Below are 20470 nucleotides of genomic sequence, written 5' to 3'. Positions count from 1 at the left end.
TCAAAGAGGGAAGCTTCCATAAACACCAAAATACCGCACTTATTTCAGTTCTTCACAAAAAAGACAAAGACCCCACTGAGTGCGGTAGTTACCGTCCTGTAAGCCTCCTCGGAACCGATGTCAAACTGTACTCTAAGATATTAGCCATCAGATTGCAAAAGCATATGACGTCTTTAGTTCATCCGGACCAAACAGGCTTCATAAAAGGTCGCCTGATCAATGATAACATAAGGCGAATACTGCATGTAATAGATGCTGACAAAGAGGACACCACACCTAAGGCGATACTATCCCTGGATGCTATGAAAGCATTTGACAGGTTAGAATGGTCGTTTCTATGGGCAGTGTTAGAAAGGATGGGGTTAGGAAAAGGATTCATTGATATGATTAAAGTACTATACAAGGACCCATCGGCCAGGATTACAACAGGCACATTCATCTCCGATATCTTTCCGGTATCACGCTCAGCCAGACAGGGTTGCCCTCTTAGTCCCGGACTATTCGATCTATCATTAGAACCTTTAGCACAATTTATAAGACAATCCCAACACATAGAACCAATAGTAATCAAGGGCACACATCTTAAAATTAGTTTATATGCGGACGACGTAATATTGTTCATGCAAAACCCCAACAACACATTGCCGCATATACTCAAGTTGATAGAAAACTTTGGTGATTTATCGGGATTTAAAATAAATTGGCCTAAGTCGGCGTTTCTTCCTCTTAACACCAGTGCAAAAAAAGACACAACCCTCCCAGGTGCGATACCCATGGTCAAACATTTCAGATGCTTGGGTGTGGAAATATTTCCCACCATAAGACAAACGGTGAAGCACAATTACACAAAAATACAGAACAAAATCAAAGACGACCTGGACAGGTGGGCAAAACTTAAAAACTCAGTACAGGCAAGGGTATCAATAGTTAAGATGGATGTATTACCAAGAATCAATTTCTTCAGCTCAATGCTTCCGTTACCTCCTCCAGAGGGCTACTGGAAAAGATTACAAACCTCCACATACAAATTTATTTGGAATAACAAACCACCTCGCATAAAAAGATCCACCGCACAGAGAAATAAAGCAGACGGTGGCATGGCAGTCCCAGACTTTTTACAATATTTTAAGGCCTTCACTTTAAGACCAGTGAAGATATGGTTTGACCCCCAGGCTTTGGTATCTTGGAGAGAATTAGAAGAAAACATGGTAGCCCCACAGAGACTGGAAGACATAGCACACACTAAAATTTCAATCAAACATTGTGAGCGAGAATTTGGCCCAATAATTACCCATGCAATCAGAACATGGCGGGAAACACAAAAGAAATATCCTAACCCTCAAGAATGGCATAATCACACTCCCATATTCAATAACAATGCACTCCTAATGGGAAAACGACCTATAAGATTCCCTATATGGGAAGAGAAAGGCATACACTCATTAGGGGATATTTTTAATAACAAGGGCCTCTGTAGTTATGTCGAAATATGCATAAAGTTTAACCTCACCGAGTCCACATGGCTTTTTTACATACAGTTACGACTTTGTATGAGATCTCACGGTGTTCCATTACTCGTACCAATTGAACACCACAGATACCACAAATTTTTCTATGAAAGAGATACATTGGGAGGTTTTGTATCAAGTTTTTATTATCAATTACTAACGTCCTCGTATGAAACCCTTCAAATAGACACTGTCTGGAGGAGGGATATATACCAGACCTGGAATATGACTTTGATTGGCAAGGAGCCTGGGAAAATGTCCGACTTACATCAAGGAACCCGGATCATCAACAAATCAATCTGAACTATATTCACAGGACATACTTGACTCCTATAAGGCTGTGCAAAATGGGGCTTATACAAGACTCCAAATGCTCCCAATGTACAAATGGGAACGAAGGAACATTTATGCACATGTATTGGGACTGCCCACCAGTTAAGGCATTCTGGAAAGATGTGTCCCAACAATTATCAACACTCGTATTTTGGAATATACCTGTACACCCCGCGGTATTACTATTGAATGATGTTTTTGAGTTTGCAGTGAATCCACAACTAAAAAGATTGGTTTTATCGGGTATCACAGTAGCTAAAAAACTGATCGCATCACGTTGGTTTCAACCGGAAAAAATGTGCCGAAAAGTGTGGTTTCTTACATATCTTGATGTGATATATCAAGAAATATCTACAGCAAGAATTCTTGGGATCAATGAATCCAAAATGTCAATGTGGTTAGAAGTGGTGGAGAGAATAAAAGCTAGCTTATAATGGTGGTGTCTGGTTAGGAGTGAGGGATAATGGAGGTACTATCCAAGAGGGGGTCTGGGAGGGGGGGGTTTGAGCTGGAGCATATGTGTGTAGGGTTTTAGAAAATAGGTATTAGGGGTATATTATATACTAACATTTATATAATTGTAATTTCGTTGGATATACACTGTATACGGCTAAAATGTTATTATAGACTATTTTTGTTTTATCCTGTTTCTGTACTTGCATATATTATAACCACCTTTACTGAAAGTTTCATTATGCATTGTGTGTTGAGTACTGACTTTTAATAACTTTTTGTTCTGCAATAATAAAAAAAAAAAAAAAAAAAAAAAAAGTATTCTGTATTTCTGTATGACAACTAATAAAGAAACTTGAAACAATACACTCTGTACTGATCACAAATACCACCAACCTGGTTGTGTGGCAATAAAGGAATCTTGTATCTTGCCCAATCACATCTCTTACTAAGCCCCCACCCCCCTCCTCTCACCCGTTTCTCGTCTCAGAAGAACAGATGCCGCTCAGAGCGAAACTAAATTTGATAAACAGAAGAAGCTTAAGGAGTTAAAAATCTAGAGGCGGATGCTGCCAAATATACTAAAATAACTAATGTTTTCTGCAGCTTCAACGTCATCATCCACAGTAGTGCAGCAACAGCCTAAGGTGGCCCACCGAGGGACAGTGAGCAAGGGGCCTGAGGTAACGTTAGTGTGTGTGCCATGATTAATTTAATTAATGTCGATAATAATATGAATGATAACATACTCGTAATAACGCTATCATAAAGTGAGACCGTCAACTACTGCTGGTGGTCTCTCAGTCAGTCAATGTCAAATAGTGCAGCATAAGCTATTGGCATTGTTTTTGTAGCTAACAGTTAACTAGCTAACGTTATTTTGTCAGCATCGCGTTGGCTAAGCCACGCCCACGTTGCTGTGAGTGACCTGACCTAGGTCCATATCGTATCATATTATTTAAAAAATCATTAGGATAAGGGTTCCCTTGATAAAGATGCACGAAAAGGCTGTATAATATACAACACATCATAAAAACCAGATTATCATGACCAATTTGTATTCCTGAGGATATGAATGAATGAATGAATGAAAACTTTATTTAACAGATTGCAGAATGGGTACAATACAGTACGGCTCAATACATACAATTGTTAAGGGGATGCAGACCTGAGAAAGACGTTTGTCTTGTTTCCATCAGGGTCCCCCATTTTCAATTCATATAGACATTTATGACATACATAACATACATGACATTTATGGCATAGGGACATATAGGTATTTAGTACTGATACATTTGTGACATAGGCGGTATTCAAATATACAGTACTGTTACCCCTAGATCCTGACAGAGTATATACATATGATGGGGAGGGGACTGTACATTAGGAGGGGGTGGGTGGGTGGGAGGGGAATATACATACGGCGGGGAGGGAATATATACATGCGGTGGGGAGGAGACTGTCTATTAGGAGGTGGTGGGGGTTTTGGGCATTTACGGTGGCCAGTTTCGAATTGCAGCCTCCCGTAGGTGCTCTTTAAGGGCGGTTTTGAATGTGGGCAGGGATTCACATTCCTTTACAGCTTTGGGTAGGGCGTTCCACATTGTTGTGGCATAATTGCGAAACGTGTTTAGTCCCTTGTTTGAGCCGAATCTGGGTTTAACATGATTTGTTGAGCTTCCTCTGGTGTAGTGGTTGTGGTATTCACTGACCTTTGGGAAGTATTTTGACATGTACATGGGCACCCCGGTCGTATAGTGTATCTTGTAGACCAGGCCCATTGCAAGTTGCTGTACTCTGTCGTCTACTCTAAGCCATCCTAGGTTGGCAAAGTGGGCAGGGGTGAGATGGGTTCTGGGGTTCAGGTCAAGTAGTAGTCTGACCAGTTTGTTTTGTGATGTTTGTAATTTTGTTTTAAGCGCCTTTGAGGTGCTTTGGTACCATGAGGTGCACGCATAGTCATAGTACCCTTGAATGAGTGCTCCTGCCAGAGTCCTCAGGGTATTCTTGTTTACCAGAGAGGAGATCCGGTACAAGAATCTAGTTCGTTGGTTGACTTTTTTTATTACATTGGATGCCATTTTGTCACAGGAAAGATTTGCCTCTAGGATGGAACCCAGGTAGGTAATTTCGTCTTTCCTTGTGACAATATTGTCACCCACTGTAACTGAGAAGCCGTCGGTCTTGCTGAGTTTGTTATTTGAACCGAAGAGAATCAGAATGGACTCTGTTTTGCCCATGTGTAATGATAGTTTGTTATCAGCGAGCCATATGCAGATTTTGCCTAGTTCCGTGCTGAGGGTTTTTTCAACCTGCAATTTGTTCTTGTCAGAGACCAGCAGGGCTGAGTCGTCCGCAAACAGGAACAAGTTGCAGTCACAGGCTGACGACATGTCATTTGCATAAATTAGGAAGAGTAGCGGTCCTAGTATGCTTCCTTGTGGAACACCACAGCTCACTGTGAGGGGGGGGGATAGAGTACCGTTTACCTCTACCATATCACCTAAAAGCATTCATTAAAACACTTATTTCCAAGGTGGTCCTCGATGGAAGACATAAAAACACAGCACATATAGCCTACTCAACTGCTAATTTTTGCTCAACTGCAAAAATGTATGCCTACTTATGTATTAGCCTACAGGGAAAAACACATTCACAACAGGCAGCAACGTTTATAAGTATGGTGGTAAGGTAACTATTAGGATATATATGGTATGGATTACTTACCGTTATAATAGACTGTAAGGTGAAGGCTGTATCGTTTCATCCCGCACCTCCCCGGACTACACAATTTTCACTCTGGGTGAAAGATATATTGGTGTAGATTTAGGAACAAAAAGTTCTCCATTGAAAAACTAGCCCATTTTGCGCAATCATAATTTTAAAGTCAGGACTAGATCTTTCCTCGCAAACGGATACTTGGTCACAGCGGAGTTTTATTTGACGTAATTGGTGCGAGTTCGGTCACATATCTTGCGCTCGACCAATAGCAGCTCTCTTTGTTGCGAGGATACGGCCATCGGTGTCAACAAATTACATCCAGTACTCAGTGCGTACTCCGCAAGTCGCACGTAACATGAATCTCTCTCTCTCACAAGTAGCCAAATTACACTATAAAACTAACTGGATAGTTGATTTAACTTCATGCTGAAGCCATTCTAAAATCAGCTATAAACGTAAACATGTGTGTGGCTGTGTGCACGAGCACACGTCCCATCTCCGGTCTAGCTCACTGTACCCCTGGCTCTCTTATCATTTTTGATGAATAGTTTATTTTCGGTCTTTGTTTACAGATCAATCAAAAACACACTTGTGTGGACTTTCAAAAGAAAAAGAAAAAAAAGAAAAATCATAAATGTACATATTCAAAGTAAGCTCACACAAAATCCAAACTCAATGACCGAAAAAAGGAATAGGCTGCTGAAGCACATGCTTATTTTTGCCTATCCTTTACAATTCTTATTCTCGTCACTAAGGCTTTATTATTATTATTATTATTATTATTATTACTCCACAATTTAACTCCCAAAATTGAAACACATCTAGCTTTTACATTAGTTCTTACCTTTTTATATGTTTTAAGAATACACAACCCTCTTCAATTATAATTTCCTTCTCTTGGTCATCATCATCAGCATTATGAGATAGTAACTAAATAGTAACGCACAGCCACTTGGAAAAGTAACTAATCAGATTACTGGCTTGTAAAAAGTAACAAATTACATGACTATTTACTGAAAAAAGTAATCAGATTAGAGTAACTAGTTACTTAGTAACTAGCATCACTGCCTGTACCTCCCCTCCCCCATACTGCTATGATGCCTGAATTTCCCCAAGGGGACCAATAAATCTATCTAGGTCGTCCTCGGACGGGCCCTCCATCGGTGCTTCCAGTCATCCCGATCCTCCATGCATCTGGCTAGCTCGCCGGTGCATTCTGTTCCCGCATCTCTCCTGAGTACGTCCACGTAGGTTAACGTGGGACGTCCTCGTGATCGATGCCCGTGTGTTGGTTCCCACAGCACAAGTTTGCTGGTTGGCATCTCATGGTGTCTCTGGCAGTGAATAAAGGAATATCTTATCTTGATTGATTGAAAACTTTATTAACAGATTGCAGAATGGGTACAATACTGAACGGCTCATTACACACAATTGTTAAGGGGATGTAGACATCAGGGTCCCCCATTTTCAATTCATCATGACATTTATGACACAAATCGATCTCTAAACAATGTTGTATGTCTCCGTAATGGTATGATTCATTCACATTCTTAGCTGATGGCTGGCCATACAGGTGGCACACATTTGCTAAAACCATCAAAGGTAGACTGGTCTAGGGTAATTCACTCCCACACTGCAACATCCTGATCTGCAATATCCACAGTGCATACCCACTACCGTCTGACAATAAGGCTGTCCCCGAAGCCTGTTTTTGGGATTCGAACTTCGTCAGGGTTTTTCTAACGGACGTTCAAACCTGTTTTTAATAAAAAAAGATTTAATTCACATTTCTTTTAATACATTCTTTTTTATATCCTCAAACTAAATCCTCAATTTGAATAAAGTGATTAATCTGATTAAATTAGTCTTTTTTCTTTTATTAAATCAACTTTCCAGCCCCATATACCCAGCCCAGGGAGAAGCCCCAGCCCAACTAAATCAACTTTCTAATGAATATAACGCATCAGTTTCTTTTAATACTATAATATTAGTGTAGCCTAATCTTTATCTGCAACTGTGAAGAAAAAACCCATTGGTTTAAACATAATGAATAGAAAAAAATATTTAAATAAATTTTTTTATTATAATTTTTTTTAAATAGTTGATTTAGAATTCTAATGCCAACGTAACGAATGAAGGTTCAAATGTTTGGGCTCAGCCATATCCGACAGTGATTGTTATTTGTGTATTGCTATTCTGTATATTGTTGTTATTTTGTATATTGTACAGGACTAATATTGTCTTATTGTATAGCATTTAATGTTTCTGTATAGGATTTTATGTTTCTCTTTTATTACTTGTGATTGTATTACTGCACCTTAGGTTTGAGTCCCAAATCTCGTTGTATGCAAATATAATGACAATAAAGTACAATCTAATCAGGGTCCCCCATTTTCAATTCATCATGACATACACGACATACAGATATACAAATATATATCATGACATTTATGACACAAATCGATCTCTAAACAATGTTTGTATGTCTCCGTAATGGTATGATTCTGGCCGGTAGGTTAAGCCACCGTTCGACGCAGTTTCTATATCTATCCCACCGTGTCTGTGTAAAATCTTGTACACAATCTTTCTGAACGGACGTGAGATGCATAACATTGTTTAGAAACCTTTTTGCGAGGGCGATCAGGTGGCGTAGCGGAGATTGCGTTCGTCACCAACGCTGGAGACGCTGGGTTTGCGTGTTCGAATCCAGCTCCCGGCGTTGTCACCAGCTTGGCTGGCCGTTCACACTAATACAATTTGGCAGTATTAGGGGGTGGGGAAGCTGGCAGGTGGGAATCTGGCGTTGTGGACAGCGACGCCTACAGGTCAGGTCTCGGCGCTTGCTAAGCGGGGCAGGACTTGGTGGAGATAGCGTGCCCTCCCACGCGTTACACTTCACCAATGAGAGTCCTCGCTGCCAAGTGAAAAGACGTCACTGGCTGTCGGCGCACGTCTCGGGGGAAGCGTGCGATCGACTCGGGACGCCCTTGTACCGACTCGTAGGAGAACATGCATACAGCAGCCAGGTAGGGGAGGGGGGGGAATTGGCACAACGACTAATTGGGACGGGGAGAAAATCAGAGAAAAATCAGAAACAGAAAAAAAAATTAAAAATAAACCTTTTTGCGAACTTTAGAGGTGTTTTTTTGTCCATTTTCGTCCGTGACTCGAGTCTGTGGATGTCACTTGTTGACACCGATGGCCGTATCCTCGCAACAAAGAGGTGCTATTGGTCGAGCACAAGATACGTGACCGAACTCGCACCAATTACATCAAATAAAACTCGGTGACCAAGTATCCGTTCGCGAGGAAAGATCTAGTCCCGACTTTAAAATTATGATTGCGCAAAATGGGCTAGTTTGTCAATGGAGAACTTTTTGTTCCTAAATCTACACCAATATATCGTTCACCCAGAGTGAAAATTGTGTAGTCCGAGGAGGTGGGAACAAGAATAGTTTTCTAGCCACTTCTCAGCCTTCACCATACGGCCTATAACTTATTACTATCTGTGGTAGCTCTAGTCTCCACCTACACATTTTTTTTGTGCTGTCCATTGAGCATGCACCTTCACGTGGTAGGCACATTAACTGTAGGTCACTCCCCAAACAAACACACAATTGATTTAATTGCCATATAAATCACATACAAAGATCTAACTATTACTCCTCTCTGAACATGAATATACAACAAAAAGGTGATCTATTAACTGTAAACCTTCAATATTCATCATTGATATTTGGATACTTGAAATCTGTATGAACTGAGTAGTTAGTATCAAATGAAATAAGATGGAATAGCTCCCTGCATTAATTGAATAAACTATTTGCTCATTACCAGTATGGTATTGTTTAAATTGTACAGCTTTTTGCACATATTTGTCAGGGAATTCCAACCATTCTGGACCTCAATGTACCAGTTAATGTAATAATCGCTCTCTCCCCTTATGTCTAGTCAAGCCAGGTTGTGGAGGAGACAGACAGGGAGGAACAGCCTGTAGACTACTTTGCCCGTCCTGTGCCTGCTATGTTGCAGGCGTTTTTACATCACCACCAAAAACAAGATTCAGCCAAGACCAAGTGAGTACACTGGTCCACGGCACTTACTACCCAGCTTTGGAGTGGTTTGGGGAAATACTATAGTACAGTACTGTAGGTACGCATATTTAAGGGTACAGCAAGGATGGTGTACTGTTGGGTGGTGTCCGGTCTGGGCCAAAAATGACAGCCCCGATTCCAACCCTGGAATGTTTTGATAGTTTAATCAATACTACTGCCATTACTCAATCAATATACACACAATAATGACAAAATAGTTAGTTACTTGTGCAACAGGTTACTCTGCAATTCCCATAAACCCACAAGCAGTTAGATGGTAGAGAAACCACTAAAGATGATAAATGCATATATTATAGAACATCCATTCCTTTAATAGAATACCAATGAAGACAATACATGGAACATTACTCTAAAATAAACACTTCTTGTGAAAGCCAAAAACGACTAGGAATGTTGACAATATGTGACATTAGTTCAATAAATCACTAGTGTCCACATACAAATATAAAAGTCCATATCAGAAGTAGGGATGGGCATTTTTAAGACAAATCCAGATCGATTGATCGCATGCTATACTCGAGTGATCGTGTATTACTCGTAAAAGGGGAAAAAAACGTTTGAATATTCTTTTTAAACATTTTTTAAACTTCATTTTGTTCATTCACATATATGTTTAAGGAAACCAACTAACAGTTATAATCGTACACATACATGTGAAACAAATATGTACAAAAGAATTATATATATATATATTTCTTTTCATAATAATTAATAATTTTAAGATCGATTTTTCTCATAGCTACAAGTAATCTTTTAATCGATTCTCACGAGTCACGTCCATCCCTAATCAGAAGCAGTTTTCCCTCCAGTGTGTACACCCCATGTTTGTTAACTAGCTTGGCTTTTGGCTGGTCACCCCATACTGAGGTCAGAAAGTTCCTATGATCCCAGACAGTATTTAAAACCCTAGAACAATGTGTGTTCACTCTTATACCAATGACATATTGTCCCAGGAACATCCACACCATCTATCTCACTCCTCAGAGCGACAGAAACACAACTGTTGTTGTCAATGAAAACTGTGTATATGCTAATACCGCTTCTCTCTCCGTGGCTTCTGTGCAGGTCAAAAACTCTTATTAGTAGTTTATCATTTTCAAAACAGTACTGACGTACTGAAGCGTTTTCCACACTGGGCCACATATTCATTATGAGTGAAACTCTGGCTACAGCTGTAGGGTTTCTCTCCTCTTAAAGGAAAACTCCAACATTTTGGGAAATTAGCTTATTTGCCATCTACCCTGGAGTTAGACAAGAAGATACATACCTTTTTTCTTCTCTGTGCATGCAGTAGGAGTAGGAAGACGTGCACTGTTAGCCTAGCTTAGCGTCAGTCACTGGAAGTAGGTTCCTCCATTAGCCTAGTTCCCAACGTCTTGCTACTGCATGCACAGAGAAGAACAAGGTATGCATCTTCTTGTCTAACTCCAGGGTTCCCAAAATGTTGGTGTTAAGATACATACCTTTTTCTTCTCTGTGCATGCAGTAGGAGTAGGAAGACGCGCACCGTTAGCCTAGCTTAGCGTCAGTCACTGGAAGTAGGTTCCTCCATTAGCCTAGTTCCCAACGTCTTGCTACTGCATGCACAGAGAAGAACAAGGTATGCATCTTCTTGTCTAACTCCAGGGTTCCCAAAATGTTGGTGTTAAGATACATACCTTTTTCTTCTCTGTGCATGCAGTAGGAGTAGGAAGACGCGCACCGTTAGCCTAGCTTAGCGTCAGTCACTGGAAGTAGGTTCCTCCATTAGCCTAGTTCCCAACGTCTTCCTACTCCTACTGCATGCACAGAGAAGAAAAAGGTATGTATCTTCTTGTCTAACTCCAGGGTAGATGGCAAATAAGCTAATTTCCCAAAATGTTGGACTTTTCCTTTAAGAATGTGCAGGTGAAGGGGCAGCTGGGTGGCGCAGCGTACATTGCGCTCGTCACCAACGCAAGAGACACCGGTCTCTATTCCGGCTGTCAGCGTTGCCTCCGGCTTCGGCCGGCCGTCATACTAACTCAATTGGCAGAGTTAGCGGGAGGGAAGTCGAAGGATGGTAGTCTGGTCGTTGTAAACAGCGACTCCTACAGGTCGGTCAGGGCGCCTGCACAGCAGAGACAGGAAAATGGCGGGGGCAGTGTGAACCTCCTACACGTTACTCCTCGCCAATGAGAGTCCGCGCTGGCAGGTGAAAAGATGTGACTGGCTGCCTCCACATGTATCGGAGGGGACATGTGATGGGCTTCTATCCTCCCTACGACCGGCCAGTGGGGGGAACATGCGAGCAACGATCAGGACAGGGGATGGAGAATTGGCACGAGAGGAAATTGGGATGGGAGAAAAATCACAGAAAAAGGGGGGAGAAAAAGTAGATACAAAAAAAGAATGTGCAGGTGAATTGACAGGTTTGACAGTTCCCTGAATCTTCTCTCTTTTTTTATAATAATAATAATAATAACTTTATTATATAGCACTTTTCATACAAGATGCAGCCCAAAGTGCTTCACATTACATGGTAAAAGAAAGATAAAACAATGAATAATAACAAAAGAACATAAAAGTAAACCACACAGTCAAAATCACAAGTAAAGAAAATGGATAAAATCGAGTATTTAAAGAAAAATAATAAAAAGAGTTGCTAATTAAAAGCAATATTAAAAAGGTATGTTTTCAACTGTCATTTAAAAATGTCTACTGAGCCAGCCTCTAATCTTTTTTGGGATTGTGTTCCACAGCTGTGGTGCATAGAATTTAAAAGCAGATGCCCCAATTTTCCTTTGGGGCACCCCAGGAACAATTAAAAGACCAGCTGTGGAGGACCTTAGGGCTCGTGAGGGGACATAAAAGGACAGGAGATCGGAAATGTACGATGGTGCTAAATTGTTAAGAGCTTTAAAAACAAGTAGGATTTTAAAATCAATTCTAAAAGATACGAGGGAGCCAATGCAACGTGCTCTCTCTTCCTTGTTTTCGTTAAAAGTCTAGCAGCAGAGTTCTGAATTAGCTGTAGCTTGTCTATTGATTTTTTTGGAAGACCAGTAAAAAGAGCATTGCAATAGTCGGCTTGAAATAAAAGCATGAATCAATGGTTAAAAACAATCGAACTTTAGCATGTTTCTTAGATGGAAAAAGGCTGTTTTGGTCACCTTATTTATGTGGGTATTAAAACTTAAATCAGAGTCTAAAATTACACCTAGGCTAGTTACTTCCGGTTTATTCTGGTGAGCCAAACTTCCCAACCCATTAAAAAGTGCTTCCCTTTTGGCTTTAGGGCCTACTAAAAGAATTTCTGTCTTGTCTTCATTTAGTTTAAAAAAAGTATCACTCATCCATCGATCAATTGCAGACAAACAGGTAGTCAAGGAGCATAAAGCGTTTGGATCTTTTGGCTCGACAGAAATATACAATTGGGTGTCGTCGGCATAGCTATGGAAGTCAACATTGTGTTTTCTAATAATATTGTGGCCAGCTGGGGTTATTGTGGGTGTGGCTCTGGCGTCAGCGTGTATTTCAGTCTGACCGGATGGCGGCTGGAAGGAACACTTCCTAGTTGTGTGCGTGCGGCGACAGCAGCAAACATTTCCCCACAACTGATTCCCCTGTGACAGGACGAGAGAGAGTCCTGGTGAGTACCTGAACTATATTATAGAGCGGAGCTTGCATTTTCATGTCGATACGTTGCACGATTTAGGTATTTATACTGCGTATGGTCTTCCTTAGGGAACGACAGACCGTGAACGGTGGAGAGGCGAGGCGTTGTGCTTACGCCTGGCGATACAAAGGTATCGCTCACTTCTTTTGTTTATGAGTTGCCCACATGCATATTACACACACAGACTGTTTTGGATAAATAATAATACAGACGACCTGTCCTGATTTCCCTCAGGCTGGGGAACTAGATGTACCATTGTGGCCTGGGTGTGTGCTGTGTGTGTGTGTGCGGCGCCGGGTGTTTCGTTCACTCAGTTCAAGTGTAAGTCTAGCTCTCTCTCTCGTCCGTTTGTATGACCGGGGTGTTAATAAATGTTTGTCTTGTAGTGTGCAACAGCCAGCATTTTATGCTTTGATATTCATTGTAATTTCTGTGTCATGACAGGTGGTGGTCCTGGTCAACAAGTGGTCACTGTTTTTGGCTACTACACGTTAGGGTGTAGTGTGGGTTCAGTCTGTCTCTCTGTGCTAAATGTATACATGGTGATACCTCTATTTTTGTATAAAATTCAACTTACTCTTTCTGATATCATAGCTTACAATAAAGATAATTATATTAAACATAATTGCTTTGTCTGTCTGTTATATGCCCTAAACCTCCTGGTTACAGTTTGGCGCAGTTGGCAGGATTTAATTTGATTTTGTGACCTAGGCTTCGGGTATTTATAACAGCACATAGAGAGACAGATTGGATTTGCATACAGGGGGAGAGCGTAGAAGGCGGGTGGTGGGTTCCTGTGAGAAGGTGGAGGCCACGCCAGTAGAGGCGAGTGTGGTTACTGCTGCGATGGAGGGGAAGCCTGATCCTACGCTTGCCAAAGTTTTAGACATGTTACAAAAACAACAGGTTCTAATTGATGATTTATCACAACAACTTTCAACCACTTTGCAGGCATCAGGGTCTAGGCGAACAGACGCCCGTAAATGGCAGCCACGGTACGATGCCTCAGGGCAGCCCATTTGTTTTAAATGTCAGAAAGCTGGCCATATTGCACAATTCTGTGTGGCCCCACGGCCTAGCCGTAGTCAAGACCATTGGTCTCCTGCTTTGGCCGCAGGGAGGGATGGGGCAGCTCAGATATCGGAGCAGCAGGGAAACTGTCTCCCTCTGTGGTGAAGAGCCAAACCACAGGTGGAGTACAGCCAGGCTCGGTAACAGTACCCCATATTGATCCGCACGTGTATGAGTGTTTGGTGTGACACTGTGGAAGTTTCTATGGGGGGGGTGAAGTTTCAATGTTTAATCGATTCCGGGTCCAATGTGTCGACTGTTACCGAAAGTTTTTTCTTTAAACATCTACTGCCAAAATGGGGGGGGGGGGGGGGATTTGGCTGACTGTGGATGGCTGACATTGAGTGGGGCCCATGGATTGAGTATCCCCTATTTGGGCTACTTCACCGTTGATGTGGAGGCGGTGGCGTTGGATAGGACCATACCGCAGAGGGGTATATTAGTGGTGAAAGACTCCGTTGGACAAGCCGCAAAAGAGCGCAAACAAGCAGTGGCGGGCTTGCTCGGGATGAATGTTATTAAGGAGTGTTATCAGCTGTTATGCCCTGCGCATGGTCCTAGCCCACCGCCGCTCCTCCTGAAGGCCCCAGGTTGGCAGACTGCTTTTGCAGCCTGTCTAAATGAACAAACTGTCACATTGGAAAGGAACATGTTTGCTGCTGCTGTCTCCCCGTTCACAATCCCTGCAGGATCGATGTGTTTTGTTCCAGCGGCCGGACCTGACAGTCTATGCCTGTCTAGGGCATCTGTACTTATAGAGCCGTTGGGGTTGGAAGAGGGGAATTTGCCTGCGGGGTTAGTGGTCTCTAGTGCCTATGTAGAAGTTAACAATGGACATTTGACTATTCCGGTCATTAATGTAGGTTCCTCAGATGTTAGTTTGAAGCCACAGACACGCCTCGCATCGTTACATCTGGCTGAGGTAGTGGCCGGGGAGGGCGTTTCTGTCCATTTTAAGCGGGTGGGTCCACGGGAGGAGCAGGTTATGATTAGGGAGCAGCATGGGTCGCAAGGAGACGGGGAGCTGTCCCCCGAGATTGCTGCACTGTGATTCCCGGGTTTGTCGGAAGAGCAGGCAAGACAAGCCAGGCAACTGTTGTACAAGTTTTCTCATGTGTTTGCCTCCTCAGATAGTGAATTAGGATGCACAAATCTAATTTATCATGAAATCCCAGTTGTTGATGAGGCTCCGGTGAGTCAGAGGTACCGAATGATCCCGCCCAGTCAGTATGAGGAAGTGAGAAGCCACATCCAGAAGTTGTTGGAACAGGGAGTGATTAGGGAGAGCAGTAGCCCGTACTCTTCCCCCTTGGTGATTGTGAGAAAGAAAGACGGTTCGATTAGGCTGTGTGTGGACTATAGGCGGTTGAATGCCAAAACCCGCAAAGATGCGTTCCCGCTGCCTCGCATTGAGGAATCATTGGACTCTCTGAGTGGTGCAACGTGGTTCTCGACACTGGACTTAGCGAGCGGGTATAATCAGGTGGAGATGCTTGAGAGGGATCGTCCGAAAACGGCCTTTTGCACGCCATTTGGGCTGTATGAGTTCAACCGGATGCCGTTTGGTTTGTGCAACGCACCGGGGACATTTCAGCGGCTCATGGAGCGCATCCTGGGTGACCAGCGGTTCAAAGCATTGTTGCTCTATCTTGACGATGTCGTGGTCTTCTCTTCCACCTTTGCAGAACATCTACGTCGATTGGAGAGGGTTTTGTTACGGTTTGAGCAGTGCAACCTGAAAGTGAAGTTCAGTAAGTGTTCATTCTTCAGATCGGAGGTGTCATATCTGGGGCACGTTATCTCATCGCAAGGGGTGGCGACTGACTCAGCGAAGATACGTGCGGTAGCGGAGTGGAGAAATCCCCGGAATGGGGCGGAGTTGTTATCCTTTCTAGGTTTCGCCTCCTTCTATCGAAGGTTCGTGAAGAACTTTGCCAGTCTGGCAGCACCTCTTCATGCTCTCGCGGCACTTGGTGGCTCCAAGAAGGAGAGGCGTCCTCTTTCGTCACACCTGTTTCATCAGCATTGGGGTCCGGCATGTGAGGAGGCGTTTCAGAGCCTGAAGCAGAGGTTGGTTTCGGCTCCGGTGTTGGCATACGCAGACTTTACCAAGCCCTTCACAGTGGAGATCGATGCCAGCCACCAGGGTCTGGGAGCTGTGCTGTCTCAAGAGGTTGAGGGGCGGAGAAGACCGGTAGCGTATGCCAGCAGGGGGTTGAGGTCCTCAGAGCGGAATATGGAGAACTATAGTTCTATGAAGTTAGAGTTGCTGGGCCTTAAATGGGCGGTGACCGATAAATTTCGGGAATATTTAATCGGTAACAAGTTCACCGTACTGACGGACAACAACCCGTTGAGCCATTTGCAAACCGCGAGATTGGGGGCTGTAGAACAGCGGTGGGTGTTAGCGTTAGCCCGGTTTGATTATGATATTGTTTATCGGCCGGGTCGGCAGAATGCAGCTGCTTTATCCAGGCAGTACTCTATCTTGGACTCGAAACCAGAACCGGCAACACCCGGCTCATGTCCAGAGGATGACAACTCTGGGCCGGGGGGTGGGCAGGTTGTGCGGAGTGAGGAGCAGGTGGGGGTGGGGGTGGCCCCTCCGGCCAATGTCTCTACTACTACCTTTCCGTCTTACAGTTCAGCGTCTTTGTCTCTGTTACAGCAGGCCGATCCAGTGGTGGCGTCTTTCCTTAAGTATTGGCGGCGAGGGGAGAGGCCAGGTCGAGAGGAAAGACGGGCAGAGTCCCCTAGGGCATTAGAACTGTTGCGGCAGTGGGAAAGGGTGGTAGAACGGGGGGGGGGGGGGTGCTGTATCGAACGCGAGAGGGCCCAAGGGAGGGTCAGCAGGAGCAGGTAATCATGCCTAGGGCATTGCAAAAAGAAGTGTTGGATCAGATGCATGGAGGGCATGGTCACCAAGGTATTGAGCGGACCTTTAAGCTGGTGAGTGGTCGGTGTTACTGGTCCGGAATGTATCGGGATGTGGAGGATTTTTGTAAGTCCTGTGAGCGGTGCATTGTGTCGAAGGCCCCACAGCCAAGGGTAGTGACTGCCATGGGGAGCGTGTTGGCATCCAGGCCACTGGAGGTGGTGGCCATGGATTTTACAGTATTGGAATCTTCGTCAGATGGGAGAGAGAATGTTTTAGTTTTTACTGATGTGTTTACGAAATTTACCGTTGCAGTCCCGACTCGGAACCAACAGGCTACCACGGTTGCCAGGTGCTTGGTTAAGCACTGGATCCAGCCTTATGGCGTGCCAGCCCGGTTGCATTCCGACCAGGGCAGGTGCTTTGAGGGCGAAGTGGTGCGGTCGCTCTGTAAATTGTACGGGATGAAGAAAAGTAGGACAAGTCCGTACCATCCACAAGGTAACGGGCAGTGCGAACGGTTTAATCGAACCCTCCATGACTTGCTTTGTGCTCTTCCCCCGGAGAAGAAGAGGAGGTGGGCGGAGTATTTGCCGGAGGTGGTATACGCTTATAATACGACATCAGAGCACGGGCTATTCCCCATATTTTCTCCTGTTTGGCCGAGCCCCTTGCACACCTCTAGACCTCATGCTTGGTGGGGGAAATGAGGAAGTTGGAGGTGTGGGAGAGTGGGTGCAGAGACATCAAGAGCGGTTACAGGTGGCATATGAGCAGGCTAGTGGTCAGATGCAGAAAGCAGTAGAGTCTCGGCGTCGGCACTGGGGGCCGACGTCCAAGGACGCGGACTTACAGCCAGGGGAACTGGTTTATGTGCGGAATCGGAAGGTAATTGGTAGGAATAAAATTCAGGATCTATGGCTTTCCATTCCCCATCGGGTCGTCAAGCGGTTGGGCCCCGAAAAGCCGGTGTATACAGTGGCGCCGGTGGATGCTGCGGGACCACCCAGGAATGTTCACCGTTCTGAGATCCGGCGTTGTGGTGCCGGGGTACTGGGGGAAAGGGAAGATGTCAGGGGGGTGCAAGGCGAAGAGAGTGAAGATAGTAGTATGATTTGGATTGGTATTGGTAGTGGGTCAGAAGAAGGCTTGGGGGCGGATCCCAAGGAAGGGGGTTCGGAATGGAGCCAGCATAATAGTTCAGATGACTCTGAGGAACAATCCCATTGTCGAGACCAAGGAGCACGATTTGAACCAGTGAAACCGTGGCCCCACATAGAACGGGGGGAACCGGAGGAGAGAACCATGCTCCCGGTGCCGGTGCCTCGGTCACACTGCAGCAATGCGGGTGTCCATTCTAACCCCTTTAAGCTGCCGCGATCGGCCGTTTGTCATCTAGGGGGGAAGAGTGCGGTGATAGGGGTTGGGGCGTCGCCACCTGGGCATGGTCGTACGGAGGAGGGGTCCTTCGGGCCAAAGACGGACTTGGAGATCAGTGGGACCCTGATTAGTTTTCTAGGGGGGTGAGTGTGGCCAGCTGGGGTTATTGTGGGTGTGGCTCTGGCGTCAGCGTGTATTTCAGTCTGACCGGATGGCGGCTGGAAGGAACACTTCCTAGTTGTGTGCGTGCGGCGACAGCAGCAAACATTTCCCCACACCTGATTCCCCTGTGACGGGACGAGAGAGAGTCCAGGGCCCTCATTCATCAACGTGTCTTACGCACAGATTTGTGCTTACCCTGTGCGTACGATCATTTCTAAGCAAAGAGTGGGGTTCATCAATTTCAACTTGAACGTGACTTTATGCTTATGTCTACGCAAAGCTCTGAGCACACTTAGCTGACGCCCAGTGGTAGAATATATTATTACAACACGGAAATGAGCTTATGTGCATTAGTTTCAACACTGGCGGAGCGCAGTCAGTCAGTAGCCTACACCCCGTATATTCCGATAACGCTATATAAACCATGCTGCATTCATTCTGAGAGAAAGATCTATTATTCCAAATGCTATTTATAGGGTTTTGACCATAATTACACTACTGTTGCTATTTTACAATGAACTATAATGAATTACGGTTCATACAGAACTTCTGCGGTGAATCTCTAGTTTGGTTTTTCTCCGTTCTGCAGCTCTACACACTCTCTTAAGGTCACGGATAGTACTATTTATCCATGGGGATATTTTATTTCGTGACCTCTTTTTAATTTTAACTGGTGCAACAGTGTCCAATGATCTGCTCAAGTTACTATTAAAAGCATCAACCATTTCATTTACAGAGTAGTGTATATTACAAGGATCAAATGAGTTTGCAAGTTCCGAGAATTTTGTTATCGCTGTGGTATCTAAATACCTTTTTTTGAATAGTGAATTCTTTTTTGTTACTAGGTGTACCTAATCGAGCATCAAAGAATACACAGTAGTGGTCAGAAATAGTAATGTCAGACACTAAAACATTTTCAATATTGATCCCTTGTGATAATACCAAATCAAGTGTGTTACCCAACTGGTGGGTAGCTTCCGTAACATATTGTGTTAATCCTAGGTTGTCTATGAGATTCACAAACTCCATAGCCCATGAATCAGTACTGTTATTAATGTGAATATTCATATCTCCACTAAGGATTATTCGGTCATAGTTCGTGAGAATAGTGGACAATAGCTCAGAAGATTCAGAAATAAATACTGTGGATTTCTTGGGTGGTCTATACACTGTTAAAACAAGCACATTTGAATTATCTTTCCACACAATGGCGAGGTATTCAAAAGATAGAAATGTACCCAGATCAATCTCTGAACAGCAGAGCTGATCAGAAAAGATAGTGGCAATACCCCCACCTCTTTTATCTTGTCTTACTGATTGAAAGAATTTATAGTTTGGAGGACACGTTTCAATAAGAGTTGCAGTACCATCGTTCTTGAGCCAGGTTTCAACAAGAAATAATAAAAAATGCACCTTCTTTTCCAAAATGAGATCATTAATTAAAAAACTCTTATTGATGAGTGATCTAACATTAAAAAGTGCCATATTAATGTTGGTATTAGACTGTGTGCCATTATTGGGACAGTTAATAAGTGGGATTTTTATCAAATTTTCAGCATCCAGTCCCCTCTGTAGTCTCAGCCCACGCTGTCTGTGGTTGACACTCAACGCGTTTCTTTGTAGCTTAGGCTGCTTCTGTAGATGGTCTACAGAGCCAGATAGGCCTAGTTGTCAGGCCAGTGATGCTACACATTGTATGACGTTATGCTTTAGCATTTACCCCTGATATGTTTGGATGGATGCCATCGGGTCTGTAATGGTCTTTCCTGGACCAGAGCAGATCAAAGTTATTTATATAGCAAAGTTCTGTAGCAGTACAATAGGTCTGTAGCCACTGGTGCAACCAGAACAGACGGCTAAATCGTTCAGATCCACGACCTATGGATGGAATGTGGCCGGACACAATGCATATTTTGCCCAGACTCAACAGTGAGAATGAGTGAGGAACACAGTGAGTACTGTAGTGTTTAGCTGTAGCTATGGCAACAGCAAGCCCTGATAGCTTAGGTCACGTCCAGTCAAAAGTCACATAAAACCAATAAAACCAATAGCATAAACGATAAAAGCAATACAGTCACAGTGATCAGTTTAGATCAATGGGTTAAAATGTGTTTTTTTTCTTTTATAACGTAAAAAGAAAACAGTCAAGGAAGTTTGGCAGGTCCACACAAACACGTCCGTTCAGCAGCAATCATCAGAAGTTTATGGTCCTTAA

Source organism: Notolepis coatsorum (assembly GCF_963971535.1).
Source record: "Notolepis coatsorum genome assembly, chromosome: 10".
NCBI lineage: Eukaryota > Metazoa > Chordata > Actinopteri > Aulopiformes > Paralepididae > Notolepis > Notolepis coatsorum.
The sequence above is the reverse complement of the archived record's forward strand: the minus strand, read 5'-3'. Positions refer to the sequence as shown.